Raw genomic sequence first — 16,831 nt, 5'->3', positions numbered from 1 at the left:
CCCCGTAGCTGCTTGCATGTGGCTGTTGGCTAGGTTCTGGAGAGGGATCATTGCTACTCGCGCCCGAGCGTCGGCCCACATCTTGGCGAGGGGCCCTTTCAAAGTAATGGTGTGCTCGGGCGCGGTGGGCCGGTCGGCTTCTGGTAGCAACTCTTCAGTTGGAAGATGAAGAGTAACTCGTATCGTGCGGCCATGACCAGGGATAGCCCGACCGGGATCAGAAGCTGGCGCAGAAAATCGCGAATGGATGGTCGAACATTGGACTGAACGGCGAGCAGGGGGGAGAGTGTCGACCGGAGTGGCCTCGACCAGAGTAGTCAGCTCGTCCCAGTCGGAAGGCGTCCGGTCGGACGAGATGGTCTCGGGCACAGGCGCCTTGCCTTTAGCAGCCATGGCCGAGCGCAGCGGAGTCTCCACCCGGCGCCTCTTTTGCAGTGGCTGTTCCTCCTCCCGAACGGACCCTTCCTCTGGGGCCGTTGGTTCCCTGGAGGGGGTAGCTCCGCTGGCTACCTGCTGTTGAGAGGCCGGAGCGGCCGATTTAGCCTGGGTGCCGCTCTCTCCTTCGTGAGAACCGACCGGCTGAATACCCAGCGCCTCCATTTCCTTTGCCGCCGCTGCCTTTCTCTTAAGAACGCCGGCCATCACCGAGTCCATGATGATGTCAGCTGCATGAAAAGAAGAAGAAATCAGTTAGCAATTAAAGCAAGCGCCCAAGCAAAATTCTTACCGAAGCCGGTCGGAAGTGGGTCCGTATAGGACTCAGCCCAAAAATGTACATCACTCCCTCGTGAAGAAGTTTGTTGATGTCAAGCCGCAGACCGGCTAGTACATTTGCGGCGTGAAGATAATCCGGTCGGGTCTTGAATTTCTTCAACTCGGGAGTAGGAGGTAGACTGACCTGCCACTGGGTCGGAAAATTGGGCTGACCGGGCATGCGAATGTAGAAATAATAGTCCTTCCAATGTTTATTGGAAGTGGGTAGTTTATTGAAGAAGACCAGACCGGGCCGAGCTTGGAACATAAAGGTGTCCGGCTCGGCTTGCTTAGGATAATAGAAATAAAAGAAGACCTCCGGTCGGAGGGGAATGTTGTGAATCTTAAACAAAACGACAACGCCGCAGAGGAGACGGAAGGCATTTGGTACTAAACTTCCGAGCGGCACGCCAAAATAATTACAGACGTCTGCTATAAAGGGATGCACGGGGAACCGCAGACCGGCGGTAAATTGGTCGCGAAAGACACAGAAACCACCGCGCGGCGGTCTGTGTGGCCGAGCGACGGGACCAGCTAGACGAACTTCGATATCCTCGGGGATTTCGAAATTGTCAGCCAGAATATCAAAATCCCGTTGTTCGAAACGGGATCGCATGGTAGTATACCATGGGCCTAGGGATTGTTCTTCGGGATGAGAGGAACTGGCCATGATCCGGATAGGAGAAATCAAAAAAGGAAGTTCCAAAGACGAAGAAAGGGAATTTCAAAGACTGGAGCTAGGGGAAGAAAGGCGAATTAGATACCGGAAAGGAAGGAGGAAAGACCTAAAACCTTACTGAGGGGAGATGGATCGGGGAAAGGTGCCGAAGAGCGTCAGGGGGCAGCAACAAGATCGCCGGAGCTCCAAAGCGCAGAGAGCAGCAGTAGAGGTAATGGAGGCGTGTGAAGGTGAGAAGGAAACGAAGAATTTTTAGGGTGAGGGCCGGGCGGCCTCCACCGTCGGATCCAGGTCATGGGAATCAAAGCATACATCTAGCCGTTTATTTCGAATTGCTTCGATCACATCAAAATATCATGCAACCGCCTCCGTACTCTGGTGGCATTGCTCCACGTGGCAGTCAATCATTCGGAGCATTTAATGGAGGTATGATCGACCTTGATGTCGAAGATTGGCGCAGAACGCGAGGAGATCCGGTGAAGGCCATCGTTGATTCATTCAAGGATATTTCCGCGGCTGACCGAGCGGAGAGTATTAGCATGGAGGAGCCGTTCGGCTAGACTCACAGTCCAGTCAGTCGGACTATTCGCCTCCTTAGACTAGACTTGAAGGGGAGGCAAGTGATCCGGTGGTAAGAGCGGGCCCCCCCTCTTGCAATGTCAATGCCAAGTGGAAGTCACCGGAGTAGCCGCCCATCCGGGAGGAGTGTGGTCCGACCGGACGGACGACCATAGACGGCCGGTCCGACCGGATTGCCAGCCGGGCCGATGGAATCGAATACCCGGATGGGTCTGGCCGGCTCGCACTTATGGTTGGAAGGCACCCTGTCAAATCGGGGTTCCGACGCTTAGTTAAAAAGGTCATGGACCGAGCTGACCTTTTGACCGACCACAGTCATAAAGCACCCCTGTTTATTAGTCTCCACAAAGCACAAGTAAACCACTGCGGATGTCCGGTCGGATGTTGAGGGAGCTGTCCGCTCGGACGACAAGTTTGGAGCAAGGGAAAAGACCCGAGGATTTCTTCTCTGACAACCGGTAAGTTTCACGTGTGTGCCATGCTCCAAATCTTGTGACAGGGGATTCTGCTGTCCCATCGAGGGCATGCTTTGACTGTAGCGATATAGGTCAGGTAAGCTTTCTGATAGCCGCATACCTAGGAAAGGACAGAGGACACGTATGCACCTAGGTACGCGTGCCCAAACCCTTCACCAGCTCTATATAAAGAACCTCAGGTTTCGCCGGGGGGTACGTATTCGGAGACTTTGGAAGCCACTTTGTTCATCGTAGCTTACCTGACTTGAGCGTCGGAGGGTCGCCGCCGGGAACCCCTTCCCGGCTCGACTTCTGTGCAGGTTAGCCGGAGCATCGCGCCACCAGTGGGAGATCTACATCAGCGAGCCGAAGAGCGTCACATGCCCAGCGTCTGTTGACTTCTGGTTCGGACAGGATCATCGATCATGGTCTTATTACTACTCTAGTGGAGCAATTGTTGGTTAGTCCTAAGAAAATCGTACCGGTTCCACTGTATAAATTTTTTTTGTACAAGTGTCGAACCTTTCCTTAAATAACCTATTGTGTTCTTTAGAAGTTAAATTAGGAATCGCAGACGGAACTTAACATCATTGATTCCAAATTTAACTTATCTGTTCTTAATGGTTTAGATTTGAATCGCAAGCGGAACTTAACACTATTGATTCAAATCTATCTAAGTTATTAATTCCATAAATATTAATTTTCAAAATTGACTTCCAGGACTGCATGGCGAGGCACATGGCCTTCTTGGATATGGGAGCAACCACCACCGCCTAGGCAAAGCCTTTTAAGGAAAGCTAATATTTATTTTCTTAAATAACTCTAGGTTAACCAAAAAGAACAATCGAATCACAAATTCGAAAAAGAAGAAAACACAAACTCGAAAAAACTATTTCGAAAACTCTAGAATCATATGCCTCTTGTGTTTGGTATTTCCATAAATAACTATACAAAGAAAACTAGTATGATGCGGAAAGCAATTACTAGTTATACCTTTCTTTGTAAGCAAAATAACCTCTTGATCTTCTACCGTATTCCTCTTCTTATCTCGGACGATGTGTGGGAAACGATCTTCCGAGACGAGAACCACCAAGCTCCTTCTTCTCCAAGCTAGATTCGGCCACCATTAATTCTCCATGAGAAGTAAAGGTCCGGCCACCACCACCAAGCTCCAAGGGATGCTAGAAACGAAACCTTCTTTCTCTCCTTCTTCTCCTAGCTAGAACCGACCACCATGGAAAGCTCTTGTGTTGATGCCACCGGCCACAAAGGAGGAAGAGAAAAGAAGGAGAAGAGGAGACCCTAGGGCCGGCCACACCAAGGAAGAAAAGAGAGGAAGAAAAGAATAGAGTCGTTAGCCATGAAGACACCTCTACCCCCTCTTTTATATTTCTTGGTCTTGGCAAATAAGGAAATTTTAATAAAAACTTCCTTAATTCCTTTGCCATGAAAAAGAAATTTTAATTGATTTAAAATCAATTCCTTTTTTCAATTTCAATGGCCGGCCACTTATTTCCCCAAAACAAGGAGAGTTTTAATTAAAATAAAAATTAAAATTTCCTAATTTATTTCCGGAAATTTATAAAAAATTTCTCCAATATTTTTCCCTTCATGGTGGATTATAAAAAGGAAATTTTATAAATTAAATTTTTTTTTTTAAACATGTGGATAATTTTCAAAAAGAAAAGTTATCTCTAAAAATTAAAATCTCTTTTCAATCTACAAATAAGGAAAGATATCAAATCTTTTCTTAATCTTTTGTAGAAACTAATAAAAGAGAATATTTAATTTTTAAAACTCTCTTTTAAATTATGATTATGGTTAAAAAGGAAAGTTTTCTAAAAATTAAAATCTCCTTTCAATTTACAAATAAGGAAAGATTTCAAATCTTTTCTTAATCTTTTGTAGAAAGCTATAAAAGGAAAGATTTAAATTTTAAACTCTCTTTTAAAATCATGATATCCACATAAGAAATAATTTTAATAAAAATCCTTTTTAATATTCTAGTGGTCGGCCACCTAAGCTTGGGACCCAAGCTTTGGCCGGCCACCAACTTGGCTCATCCACTTAGTCTTGGTCGGCCTTAGCTTGGGTTCCAAGCTAGCTTGGCCGGCCCCATTAGGATGGGTAAGAAGGTGGGTATGTGATGGGTATAAATCTCTAAAAACAAGAGGCTACGATAGGGACCGAGAGGAGGAATTTGTTTTGGTCTCCCGATGAAATTAAGCTTCCCGTGTTCGCCCCGAATACACAACTTAACTTCATCAATAATAATTCATATTACTAAAGAATTATTATTGAACTACCGCACCAATCCCAAATTATATTTTTTTGGGCTCCTTCTTATTATGAGTGTGTTAATCTCCTTGTGTTTAAGATGTCGAATGTCCACTAATTAAGTGAGTTACTGACAACTCATTTAATTAATATCTTAGTCCAAGAGTAGTACCACTCAACCTTATCATCATGTTGGACTAAGTCCAACTGCAGGGTTTAACATGACAATCTTTATGAGCTCCTCTTGGGGACATTATCATCCTAGATTATTAGGACACAGTTTCCTTCTATAATCAACAAGTCACACTATAAGTAACATCATTTCCCAACTTATCGAGCATTTTGATTTATCGAACTAAATCTCACCCTTTGATAAGTCAAAGAAATAAATATTAAATATATGTGCTTGTTATTATATTAGGATTAAGAGCACACACTTCCATAATAACTAAGGTCTAGTTCTTTTATTAAATCAGTATAAAAAGAACTTACCTTAAATGGTCCTGCTCAATACATTTAAAGTGCACTAGTGTAATTTATTAGTCAAGATAAACTAATGCCTAATTATACTACGACTATTCCAATGATTTGTTCCTTTCCATCTTAGTCGTAAGCTACTGTTTATAATTTATAAAGAACCGATAACACAATCTTCTGTGTGTGACACCACACACTATGTTATCTACAATATAAATTAATTGAACATCTACATTTGGTATATATAAATGTAGACACTTGACCAATGTGATTCTTATAAATGTTTATACAAAAGCTAGGCTTTTAGTATACACTCCAACAATCTCCCACTTATACTAAAAGACTATGCTACCATAAATGCTACCATACATCTGATTCCCAACCCTTCAGCATGCCCATCAAAAGCTCTTGCCTTAAGGACCTTAGTGAAAGGATCTATAGGTCATCACCTGATGCAACCTAGGCGGCAACAACTTCTCCTCGTTTATACGATTTCTCGTATTGGGTGGTACTTGCGCTCTATTGTGTTTACTTGCCTTATGGACTCATGGTTTCTTCGAGTTTGTTACTGCACCAATATTATTACAATAAATTGTAATAATCTTTGGACAAACCAGAAATCATATCAAAGTCCATCTTGAGGTTACTGAGTCATTCAGCTTCTATGGCTGCCTCTGAGGCTGCCACATACTCAACTTCCATAGTGGAGTCTGAAAAGCACCTATGCTTAACACTCCTCCATAGTTATGGCTTTACCTCCTAAAGTAAACACAAAAACCCTGAGGTTGTCTTACTATCGTCCCTTATCTGATTGGAAGTCAAAATCCGTGTAACCCACAGGGATTAAATTATCTGCCTTGTAAATTAGAATATACTTTACGACAGCGTAGTGTCCCGGTCCTAGGTTACTTCGATATCTGCTAACTATGCACTGGGCAAAATAGATATCCAATCTCGTGCATAGCATACATTAGGCTTTCCAACAGCCGAAGCATAAGGAACTTACTTCCATGTCCTTTATCTGCTTTGATGTCTTTGGAGACATCTCTTTAGATAAAGTTTCTCCATGTCTAAAAGGTAGAAAAACCTTTTATGGAGTCTTGCATGCTTAGACGAGCTAGGATAGTATGAAGCTCGGGATAAGCACAACATTCTTTTCTTGTAATCCTTTTGATCCCGAGAATATGTGTGCACTCTCCCAAGTCAGTCATATTGAATTGTTCGGACAACCATACCCTTACTTCTGACAACACTTTGATATTGTTCCCAACTACCAAAAATGTCATCTACGTATAGTACAAGAAATACCACCACGCTTCCATCACTACTTGTATACACAAGACTCATCTGGACACTGAATAAATCCATAGGTCTGGATTACTTCATTAAACCAGATGAACCAAGACCTTGAAGTTTTTCTTCAGTCCATAGACTGATTGAGCTTCCACACAAGATGCTCTTTGCCCTTTGCGATGAACCCTTATGGTTGCTTTATATGGATATTTTCTTCAAGACTTCATTAAGGAAAGTTGTCTTGACATCCACTTACCAAATCTTATAGTCCATATAGATAAAAGAATCCGGATAGACTTAAGCATGGCTACCGGCGAAAAAGTTTCCTTTTTCAACAAGTCTTGCTTTGAAAGTTTCCACCTTCCTGTCTATCCCACTTTTTCTATTGTAGACCTATTTACACCAAATAGCTTTTACACCATTTGGTGGTTCTATAAGCTCCCAGATTTCATTAGAATACATATATTCTAATTCTGTATTCATTACTCTTTACAAAGATATTATATCTTTATCTTGGAGCGCTTCGTCATATGTCTGTGAATCAGGTTTATATTCACCAGGGATCAGGTCCAAAGACTCTCCCAAAACATGAATATTTTATGTTGTCTAACAACCCTCCCACTATGACGAGACACTTTGTGTATCATTTGTGATACGTGTTGCAGTTTCTTGTGATATTTCATCTTGTACAGTTGGTACTAGATTAGACGTGTTCTTTAATTTCCTTAAGAATAATTTTTTACTCATGGGTTTGTGGTTCATAGTATAGTCCTTTTTTAAAATCGAGCATTGGTGCCAACAATGACCTTCTGATTTTAAGAACTATAAACCTCTTTTCATTTTTCTAGGATAACTCACAAACTCATGTCCAACTTATCAGTGTCTCTCACGTGCTAGACCACCCAAATCCGAATATGCTTTAGACTAGGCTTACGCCTATTCTGCAATTCTGTGGGAGTAGAGAGTTCTGACTTAGAAGGTACTATGTTCAATTCCGTTTCCAGTGTATATCCTTAGAACGAATTTGGTAATTTTCTGAATAACTTATTATTAATCTAATTATTCTATAAGAGTCTTATACCTTCTTTCTACTACACCATTCTGTTGGGGTGTACCAGGTGCAGTTAGTTCGGATTAAATCCCGACTTCTGATAAATGACTCCTAAACTCTCCTAAGAGGTACTCGTTACTACGATTTCACCATAGTGACTTGATACTTTTACTTTGATGTTACTCTACATCAGCCTAGTTACTCTTTGATCTAATCAAAGCACTTAGACTTGTGATGCGTCAAGTAAATGTATCCTTATCTCGAATAGTCGTCTATAAAAGAGACGAAATATTTGAAACAACCTCTTGTATGGATAGTCAAAGGTCTACATAAATCAGAATGAACCAATTCTAACATATCTTTGGCTCCATACCCCTTAGACTTAAAAACTTCTTAGTTATTTTTCCTTCCAAGTAAGACTCGCAGGTTGGAAAGATTTCCACTACCAATAAACCCAAGAGTTCATTAGTTATTATCCTTTGAATCCTACTCAAGTTAATATAACCTAGCCTTAGATGCCAAAAATATGATTGGTTCATTTCTGACGGTTACTTTCTCTTATTAAAGTTAGAAAATGTGTTATTAATTTCCATTTATTGCATCGTGGGAGTTATTGGATTATAAATTGTCAACCAACGTACCAGAACAGATAACTTCCCTATTTTTCTTGATAACAAGTTTGTTTATCAAAATAGACAGAATATTTATTCTTTAATAGTTTAGAAACTGAAATCAGGTTCTTTCTAAACTTAGTACGTAAAGACAATTTCTAATAATACATATTTTATTCCTATCAAAAGATAAACATCTCCCACTGCAACAGCTACTACTTTTACAGCAGTGTCCATGTGGACGGTGATTTATATAGTTGTCGGATTTCCTGGAACCCCTGCAATGAATTGCATACATAATCAGTGGTTCTTGTATCTACACACCAGGTACTGGTAGATAACACCACTAAATATGTTTCAACAACTAATAAAATACACCGTTATTATTCTCAGTTCTGTGAGGACAGTCTACCTTAATGTCCAAGTTTTCCAATCATTACAATTGGGACTACTAAGTCTATTCTATAGTATAACAACTAGGGGATTGACTAACATTTGAAATCCTAAGAATCACAAAAAATATTTGGTCAAGACCAACACTTTAAAATCCCCGTGAATTTTGTATACCACGATAGTGTGGACGTATACAAAAAGAGATTTTGTCTATTAATTTTATTATCTCGTCATTCTAACTTCATGACAAATAAAATTAATAGTTAGTCTATCTTTGATCAAATATTTTGGTCAAAACTTTGAATTTAAAATAACATTGATTCCTCAAACAATATTATTTAAATTCACCAACACCTCAAACACCGAGAATTTTGCATGCCACGATAGTGTGGACGTATACAAAATTGAACATTTGTAAGAGGAGAGTTCTACCCATTAATTATCTTGTCAATAAATCTTTATGATAAATAAAATTACCTCAAACACCGTGAATTTTGTATGCCACGATAGTGTGGACATATGCAAAACCAAACATTTGTAAGAGAGGGTTTTCCCATTAATTTTATTTCCTTGTCATCCTGACAAATAAAATTACCTTATACATCGTGAATTTTGTATGCCACGATAGTGTGGACGTATACAAAAACTCGACATTTGTAAGAGGGGGTTTTAATTTTATTATCTTGTCAACTTATCCTTTTTGACAAATTAATAGTTGGTTTTCCTTTGGTCACACAAATAATAGCAGTGACTCCGATGGGGATGATACTATTAGACGTGCCTAAGTGTATACCATTACTTAATACTAAGTCCATTAATAAGATTGTGCCCCTTCCGATGGGGAAGATCACACACTCTTAATTAATTTCCTATAGTCATCCTAAATGGAAGTTTGATCTAGTGATCCGCAAACAAGCTTATCCGATATGGAGGAAGGCACTCAGAGCTAACGCGCAAGCTTGTTGCATCACTTACAAACCAGTAATGGAGACCATGGGATTCATATACTAATCCCTCTCCCACTTAGTTATTTATGGTGAGGAATTTTAACCTAGCTATCACACACATGCACACATATACAGTAAATAAAAAGCAATAAATTTGAAAATTATTTTCCAACTATTATGGCCTTTTTCCATCACTGTCCTCCGTGTGCTCCAACCCTAGTTGCTGTCATCTTTAGCCACCGCCATTGGGTCAAATCGTCACATCCATCTTGCTTCTTATTCCGCTGCGCCTTTGGTGCTCCAAAAGTACCACGCCTCGTAAGCATCCAATCCGAGACAAAAATAGAATTTTACATGTGTCGATCCTATATTCCTCGAGGGAATGTACATGAAATCTAGATCGAAAATAAAATTCTAAAACCTAGGGCTAATATAGCTCCTGCTATATTAGTTACATACAATCATGCACATACAAAAATAATGTCCCTGATATGTCCAAGGGTCCAATCACACACAACATCTATAAGGCATAATAGTTGGAGCGTGCAAGCACAAAGTTAGCACATCCTACTATTATTCTGCCTAAATTATGTATGACATGTACATAACCTATTTGAAAACCAAACACACAGAGGCAAAACCTAGCTCCGATACCAATTGTTGGTTAGTCCTAAGAAAATCGTACCGGTTCCACTGTACAAAATTTTTTTGTACAAGTGTCAAATCTTTCCTTAAATAACCTATTGTGTTCTTTAGAAGTTAAATTAGGAATCACAGACGGAGCTTAACATCATTGATTCCAAATTTAACTTATCTGTTCTTAATGGTTTAGATTTGAAACGCAAGCGGAACTTAACACTATTGATTCAAATCTACCTAAGTTATTAATTCCATAAATATTAATTTTCAAAATTGGCTTCCAGGACTGTATGGCGAGTCACATGACCTTCTTGAATATGGGAGCAACCACCACCGCCTAGGCAAAGCCTTTTAAGGAAAGCTAATATTTATTTCCTTAAATAACTCTAGGTTAACCAAAAAGAACAATCGAATCACAAATTCGAAAAAGAAGAAAACACAAACTCGAAAAAACTATTTCGAAAACTCTAGAATCATATGCCTCTTGTGTTTGGTATTTCCATAAATAACTATACAAAAAAAATTAGTATGATGCGGAAAACAATTACTAGTTATACCTTTCTTTGTAAGCAAAATAACCTCTTGATCTTCTACCGTATTCCTCTTCTTATCTCGGACGTTGTGTGGGCAACGATCTTCCGAGATGAGAACCACCAAGCTCCTTCTTCTCCAAGCTATATTCGGCCACCATTAATTCTCCATGAGAAGTAAAGGTCCGGCCACCACCACCAAGCTCAAAGGGATGCTAGAAACGAAGCCTTTTTTCTCTCCTTCTTCTCCTAGCTAGAACCAGCCACCATGGAAAGCTCTTGTGTTGAAGTCGCCGGCCACAAAGGAGGAAGAGAAAAGAAGGAGAAGAGGAGACCCTAGGGCCGGCCACACCAAGGAAGAAAAGAGAGGAAGAAAAGAATAGAGTCGTTAGCCATGAAAGCACCTCTACCCCCTCTTTTATATTCCTTGGTCCTGGCAAATAAGGAAATTTTAATAAAAACTTCCTTAATTCCTTTGCCATGAAAAAGAAATTTTAATTGATTTAAAATCAATTCCTTTTTTCAATTTCAATGGCCGACCACTTATTTCCCCAAAACAAGGAGAGTTTTAATTAAAATAAAAATTAAAACTTCCTAATTTGTTTCCAGAAATTTATAAAATATTTCTCCAATAATTTTTTCCTTTATGGTGGATTATAAAAAGGAAATTTTATAAATTAAAATCTTTCTTTTAAACATGTGGATAATTTTCAAAAAGAAAAGTTATCTCTAAAAATTAAAATCTCTTTTCAATCTACAAATAAGGAAAGTTATCAAATCTTTTCTTAATCTTTTGTAGAAACTAATAAAAGAGAATATTTAATTTTTAAAACTCTCTTTTAAATTATGATCATGGTTAAAAAGGAAAGTTTTCTCAAAATTAAAATCTCTTTTCAATCTACAAATAAGGAAAGATTTCAAATCTTTTCTTAATCTTTTGTAGAAAGCTATAAAAGGAAAGATTTAAATTTTAAACTCTCTTTTAAAATCATGATATCCACATAAGAAATAATTTTAATAAAAATCCTTTTTAATATTCTAGTGGTCGGCCACCTAAGCTTGGGACCCAAGCTTTGGCCGGCCACCAACTTGGCTCATCCACTTAGTCTTGGCCGACCCTAGCTTGGGTTCCAAGCTAACTTGGCTGGCCCCATTAGGATGGGTAAGAAGGTGGGTATGTGGTGGGTATAAATCTCTAAATACAAGAGGCTACGATAAGGACCGAGAGGAGGAATTGATTTTGGTCTCCCGATGAAATTAAGCTTCCCGTGTTCGCCCCGAACACACAACTTAACTTCATCAATAATAATTCATATTACTAAAGAATTATTATTGAACTACCGCACTAATCCCAAATTATATTTTTTGGGCTCCTTCTTATTATGAGTGTGTTAATCTCCCTATGTTTAAGATGTCGAATGTCTACTAATTAAGTGAGTTACTGACAACTCATTTAATTAATATCTTAGTCCAAGAGTAGTACCACTCAACCTTATCATCATGTTGGACTAAGTCCACCTGCAGGGTTTAACATGACAATCTTTATGAGCTCCTCTTGGGGACATTATCATCCTAGATTACTAGGACACAGTTTCCTTCTATAATCAACAAGTCACACTATAAGTAACATCATTTCCCAACTTATCGGGCATTTTGATTTATCGAACTAAATCTCACCCTTTGATAAGTCAAAGAAATAAATATTAAAAATATGTGCTTGTTATTATATTAGGATTAAGAGCACACACTTCCATAATAACTAAGGTCTAGTTCTTTTATTAAATCAGTATAAAAAAAACTTACCTTAAATGGTCCTGCTCAATACATTTAAAGTGTACTAGTGTAATTTATTAGTCAAGATAAACTAATGCCTAATTACACTACGACTATTCCAATGGTTTGTTCCTTTCCATATTAGCCGTGAGCTACTGTTTATAATTTATAAAGAACCGATAACACAATCTTCTGTGTGTAACACCACACACTATGTTATCTACAATATAAATTAATTGAACATCTACATTTGGTATATATAAATGTAGACACTTGATCAATGTGATTCTTATAAATGTTTATACAAAAGCTAAGCTTTTAGTATACACTCCAACAGCGATGACATCTAGAAACTCATGCTTTTCACTTCCCTATTGGTGAGGCGACAATTACCCTACAGGATGTTGAGATTTTGTGAGGCCTTCAAGTTATAGGATCTCCTGTGTGTGCTGTTGATATAAACAAATCATTAGAGGAGTGAATAGATATATGTGAGACTATGATGGGTTTTACTCCTCCGGATGGTGTCATATCAAATAATTGAATACTGCTAAGGTGTTTGTATGATATCATCTGCAGGCCTCTACATGAGAATGCATCAGATGAATCATGTATTCAACGGGCGAGAGTCTATATTTTGTATTTGTTGGATGGTAATTTGTTATCTGATTTATCTGGTAGCGCTATGTACATGCACCACCTCATTAATTTGATCGATATGTCTGCTAGTGTATCTATGAGTTGGGGGAGTGCTATTTTGGCCTGTTTATATAGACGTTTGTGCAAAGCATCATATTTAAAGGCGAATGAGATATGTGGTCCGCTAGTATTATTGTAAGTAATTGAATATAGCTTAATGATATCTTGTATTATATTGTAATTCTTTTAATATATATTATTTTCTTTTAGTTGTGGGCTTGGGAACGGTTACCCACCATTCAACTCATCCGACGCACTGATGAAGTCGATTTCACTCGCCCTTATGGATCAAGGTTCATTTACTTCAATACAATGGATTAAATTATTTATTTATATTATTTTTATATACGCAACGTTAAGTTTAATAACCTTCCATCCATATATTTTAAGGTGGAATGTGGAGTTTGGAGTGACTAGAGTTTCGATGCATGTTTTGCCTGCCTATCGAGATGCATTCGCTAGTCTACAACCTGATCAGGTATAAATGAACGATAATATGTTATATGTTTTTTATTAGGATGGTATAATAATATTGGTTCTTAACATTCATATAAATAAAAATTCTACAATAATGTTTTTAGTTTATCTGGCTACCGTATGAAGAACATGTTCTTGAATTATTGCCTTCGTATTGTACAAGAGGTCGAGCATGTTGGAGATCTGTCACCTATTTGATGTGTTGGGAGATTGTTGAAGTTCACTTACCAAACAGAGTCTTACAACAATTTGGTATGCATCAACCGATCCCTATTCCTCGCATGTTAGATAAACATGTTGCATTGCATAAAATGGCATGCAGTGGTAGAGCCAACACTAATTGGATAGAGACACATCAACAGTATATTGATCATTGGCGTGATTCACTTAACCATGTTGAAAATGGCGAGTTAGTGAATGATCCAATACATGCCTCCGTAGAATATATGTCTTGGTATTGGCAGCGGACAGTTATATACATTACAAATCCGAGTCGGTGATTTTCTTCTAATGACTTTCAGGGTGATGGAGAGACTACTGAGTATTTGGTATTTTTTTTCCTATATTAAATTTTTAGTAGTACCTATTAATTCGCATTAATTATGTTCATACTAACTAATTCATCTAATATATATTGTTAGATGGATGGCAGGTGCCAAGTGTTCTACACATCATTAGACTTGATGGAGATCAATGATGCCAGGTATGCGAGATATTTTGCACAAATTTGAGACATAGCTAGCCACTACATGCACCAAGCCAGAGGACAACAACGTTTGGATATTAGGCATTCACATGCACTTGAACAAGTTGTCACCAAAGTTCATTTACACAAAAGATTCATAGAGAACAAAGAAATGTTCAGCGAGGAAGATAAGGTGGTAGGAGATGTCGAACTTAACCTACTCAATCTCATTTTTCAAATATTGGTCTTGGAGGTTCTTCAAGTAATTTCGAACATGGTAGTCACTTTGAACATGGTAGTTACTTCAATTCACTTTTTTGATCAAACATTTGATTCTGGCATAACCAATGATAATGCACACAATAGTGGATCTAGTCAATTGCAAGTAAATGATAATGAGCTGGATGAGCAAAATGACGCTACCGTTGAACATCATGGTGATCTCCCCATAGCTCTACACAAACAAAAAAGAACAGTAAAACATATCGGTTGCGATACACATGGGAGGCTAGGGATGAGACACTAATTATTACTTAGCAAAATGTAAATTTTATTTGGACAATAGTGTATTATGAGAAACGACTAACTTATGTTGGATGGTTTCAATTGGTAGTAGTGTATTTCTTAAGTTGAATAAAACTAACTTTAGATTTTTGAAGTAGATATATGGAGCCTGGTTGAGTTTCTGTTCTATGGAATTTTTTTTAGAAAGATTGTTTGTGGCTGGTTTTAGATTATTTGTACAGATTTTGTCAAGATGTTAAATCTGTGTGCACGTTGCAGAATATTAACTTTAAGCATGATACTTATGATCTATGCAAGTGTTTGTAGTGTTGAGATTTTATTTGTGTGTGTGATGTTGCTATGTTCTTGTGATTGGCTGTATTCGGCAGTGCATGTTTGGTTTCTGGTTGAGTATTTTTGTTTACAGGAGTTTTTCTATTTTATGGAGTTTTGGAATCATGTTTTGGCTTCATGAAGCATTCCTTAGTGCAGCGGATTATTTGTGCAGATTTTGCATTAATGTGTTAGAAGGAAAAATTCATGTGTAGTGTGTTTGATGAATTTTTTGGTGGTCGGATATGGATTTCTTTTTGGTGTGATGGAATCTGAATTTAGCGTTGTGCTACTAGTGATACTTATACAAGGATATATATTATTGCACACAATATGCAAGGATATATATTAAGGCCGGTGGTTTCTTTGTAAGGATATATATTAATTTTGATCAGTTTTTTTTACTGTTGATGTTTTGGTTGGGATTTCAGTGGAAGGTTTGTAAAAATATGTAGGGATGGGTTGCTGTAGATATTATGTGCAATTTATCTTTTATGAATGTGGTGCAGTTGCTTATTGTTTTATTCTGCAAGAAATTTGGTTTCAAATATTGATGAAGTTGAGGAATTCTTGGAAGTTGTTGAGGTGCAAATGTTCTTATGTGGTTTGTGGTATTTTATGTGGTGGATTTTATTTCTGCTATAGACTTGTGCTTATTTACTTGGGCATCTATCTAAATATGCACTTTTGTTGCTGATTTTATTATAATTTGCTGAAAATAATGATGATGTTGGAAGTGGAATATGGTGGTGTTTTGTGTGGTAAATTTGATGGGTCTTTCTTAATGTTTCCATATTTTGATTAATATTGTAGAGATATTGATGGTTTGGGTTGGTGGTGTATGGTGTCTTTTTTTTGTTGTTGATATCAAGATACTTTTGTGGGTGGAATTGGATGTTATTTGACTCTTGGTGGATTCTTGTTTGTGTTATCTAATCTTGGTGCTGTGGAGATTTTATGGTGTATCTGTTTTGTGGTGCATGGAATTCTTTATGGTGTTTTGCTTGATTTAGTTCAGATTTCAAGTTTTAATGGATATCCATTTGATATAAAACTTCATAATTTTTCTATCTTGCAAGGGGCCGATGACTTGGTGATACTGTTTGGTTGACGAATATGAATTCTTTAGCAGCTCGTGAAAAAAAAAAGATGGAATTTTCCTTATCAAGAAGAGGTTTTTTTATATGAGTTTTTCTTAGAGAGTTTATTGATTGTTTTGGGGTTAGTAGTCTACAAGGAAATGTTTTTCTTATTAAAGAGTTTGTAAGTATTTTCTTGTTTGGAATGTAAGTATGGTGAAGAGTTGGTTTATTTTTAATATACATGTAAATCTTTGGAGTCATTGTAAATTGTAGTATGAGATTTGGTCCTCTCATATTATGGTTCTTTTTTCATATATGATATTTGATCCTGTCTGAAAGTCGAGGTGACGGAAGCTAGGCATGTGACGCTCCGGTTGACCGTATGTTGACTCCGCGCGACCCTGCAACCACAACTGCGTTAGTGCTGAGCCAGGGAAGGGGGTCCCCGGCGTTGACCCTTCGACGCTCAAGTCAGTCACCGGCGATGTGTGGAAGCAAAGCGAAGTAGCAAACAGTAACAGCAACAATAGATTATCGCATGCCTTCGTTGAAGTTTGTGTCCCCTTTATATAGGGCTCCTGTAGCGTGCGTGCA

The sequence above is a fragment of the Zingiber officinale genome, chromosome 4A (genome assembly GCF_018446385.1).
Source record: "Zingiber officinale cultivar Zhangliang chromosome 4A, Zo_v1.1, whole genome shotgun sequence".
NCBI classification, from domain to species: domain Eukaryota; kingdom Viridiplantae; phylum Streptophyta; class Magnoliopsida; order Zingiberales; family Zingiberaceae; genus Zingiber; species Zingiber officinale.
This window is presented reverse-complemented; position numbering follows the sequence as displayed.